Source organism: Papilio machaon, chromosome 9, assembly GCF_912999745.1.
Source record: "Papilio machaon chromosome 9, ilPapMach1.1, whole genome shotgun sequence".
NCBI classification, from domain to species: domain Eukaryota; kingdom Metazoa; phylum Arthropoda; class Insecta; order Lepidoptera; family Papilionidae; genus Papilio; species Papilio machaon.
The window spans coordinates 2,683,899-2,687,118 of NC_059994.1; positions in this window are offsets into that span (position 1 = coordinate 2,683,899).

Here is a 3,220-nt window from a genome sequence, read left to right on the forward strand (position 1 = left end):
AAAAAAAACGGCCGCCAAAAATGTTTTTATTTCGTTGACAAATCGTTATACTAACACTATACACATATTTACACTACAATTCCATAAAACTGTAATAATTACTACACTCCTTTGTTAACACACTTTCCGCGCCATTCTACTACTACTTTTTTTCCTATATTTTTACTTTACAAAAAGGCAAAGGTCTTGGTGGCTAGTATGCTACCTCTTTGGCGGAATCCTTAATTCTGCATTCAATAATTAACGGGTACACGTCATCATGGTCTTCCTGGCCTAATCCTATGTTGGATCAGCGCACACGTTTAGGAAACTTTAATGTTTTGGCTTATTTTTTTACGACCCGTCTACCTGTCGCCAACCCTAATTGGGAAGAATAAATTAAAATTTAATATTTTTTTATAAATTAAATAATAAATATTTAATTATAATGGACATCTATTGATAAACCATATCCTCCCGTCAATCTGAAATACCCATGAAAAAACGACATGAATTGTTTCTCTTAATATTCTTAGTCATGAAATCTTTGAAAGTATACAAAATAAATGTCTCAAATTTCTTATGTTACAGTCGAGACGTAGTATAATGTAAGCTTTACGATGTCTCGAACCATCTTAATAATTAAAGGGATGCCCTCTCGCCGGCGTTCCTCTCTACCCTACTTAACTATTCCCATATGGACTATGCTTACTGTACAATGTATTACTTAATGTTACCGTTTCGGGCACAGATTATTTTTACAATTAATGTTGTACATTAGCATTAAAAAATAACGTCGCTTTTCAATTGTATTACGATTTAATCTTGTTCACAAAGCAAAAATAAAGTTTAATTTTCCTACCACCTAGCTGTGGCCCGCGACTCCGTCATTATTTTTTGAATTAAAATAAAAAAAAAATAATAAATATCTTATATGTTTCTCCAGACTATGTTCTACCACAGTGCCAAATTTCATCAAGGTCCGTTCAGACGTTCCGGATATACCTTCAAACAAATATCCATCGATCTAAACATTCGCATCTTATATATCTATATATATATAAAAGAAAGTTGTGTTAGTTACACCATTTATAACTCAAGAACGGCTGAATCGATTTGACTGAAAATTGGTGGGCAGGTAGCTTAGAACCAGGAAAAGGACATAGGATAAGTTTTACCCCGTTTTCTATTTTTTTTTATTCTGCGCGGACGGAGTCGCGATTAGAAGCTAGTTTATAATATTAGTACGATCAATATGATAGATGGCATTTTATTATTACATCGCGCTGGAGGTTTTATTTTTACAAGTAAATTTTAAGAATAAAAGAATTACAATTATTAAAAAGATGGTTATAAAAAATTGCGTATATTAGATTACAAGAATTTTAAATAATATATCTATAATCAAATACGTAACAAACTAAATCTATCACTGTATATCGAACCTCAACCACTATTAGTAATATGGTAAAGTTATTTAAATTAATTCGTTAGTTTATATTGGGAAAGCTTTCCATAGTGTTGTACAGCATACTACGTGCGTTTCTACTGCCAATACTCCCGTCGAGAAACATGTTGTTATTTCAATTTCTTCATGCAAAATGAAAGGGATGACGATATATTGTTGTGTGTGTATTTCGATAGTGTAAACTCATGCTAACATAGTTTTGTTATAACTCACTTAGATACTAATGCACTACCGTAAAAGTTTTGCGGCGAACCAAACATCCGTGCGGAATATAGTTACGAACTTAAATCAAATGAAAAAGTTTTTATCTTGTTCGACCAAACCTACAACACGATTCTATTTATTATTAAAAATGATATGTTTCATAACTTAGACTTTTATATATGATGCTTCAAGTAAGTTCGTGTCCATCAAATACCTACAAGTTACTTTTATTTATTTATCCATTGTATTTGTTAAGTAGACGACAATAGTGTAGTTTCATAGTACATACACACGCACGCACGCACACACACACACAACACACACACACACACACGAGCACACACGCACACACAAACGCACTCACACACAGAAGCGCATATACAATACAATTCGCGCGCAATACAATGGACTCAATGAGCTAAAAAGCGCAGAGAGCTAGAAGGGAAAGCATGACTGCTGAGACCACCCTTCCGAAGTAATACCTGAAGGTAGTCCCGGAGAGGTACCAAAAAAGTCCATAGAGAGGGTTGTTTTTCTCGGTAACGGGACTCATGTTAGGTTAGGGGCACAACAATGAGCCTGAGCCCGACACACCAAGCATGTAGCTCCTACATCTGACGTGGCAATTTTTCCCTCTATATAAAAAACCGAGCGTACACACACATCACAACTTATGTAAGTTATTATGTAAATGCTTAACCATAAATATGTATCACCACAATTCTCTCATACATTGCTTACACATTCAGTAAATCACTTTTTATTAATAAACTAGCTGTCACCCGCGACTCCGTCCGCGCGCTGTTAAAAAAAACTTAATTGAGGTATGAAAACTAGATAAAAATAAATATAGCTTATATGACACGTTCGTAGATTTACCATAGCGGCGCCATCTATTGATTACTTACTCAACCCAGTCGAAAGGTATCGACATCTGTTAGAATCATTTGGAGTTAACAGATAATTGTGACTGTCAAATAATAATAGATAAATAATTAGCAATAAATTAAAATTGCGACTATAATTTGAGATTTAAACTATCCTATCTCTCAAGTTGGATCGAACTGCACATGGTGTGCGAATTTTATTATAATCGGTTAAGTGGTTTAGGAGTCCATTGAGGACAAACATTGTGACACGAGATTTATATATATTAAGAGATATAGCATTTCGCAAACCTACGCATAATAATGTTTCAATAACCATGATTTTTGGAAAATCCCCGCCGGGCGTTATAGTGACGGTATAGAAGGGTTGACGTATGTTTACGCTAAAATGTATTTGAAACACTCTTAAGTTTTTTTCGGTAAGGCCCTTACTATTTAAAGGATCGTAAAAACATAGTTGCTTTGATTTTTTTTAGTAGAAGAAGTAACAATTTCTCAGAGAAATTCGCTGGACGAAAACGGCCTAAGCTTTTAACATCTGTTGATATTCTTGGATTTTTTCTGTACTCGTTTTTATTTTCTTGCCGCTTTAGTACGACCTTTATAAAATAGAAATCTACGAATTTTATATAAAAACTACCGATTGCCCGCGACTTGGTCTGAGCAGAATAAAAAAGAAAGT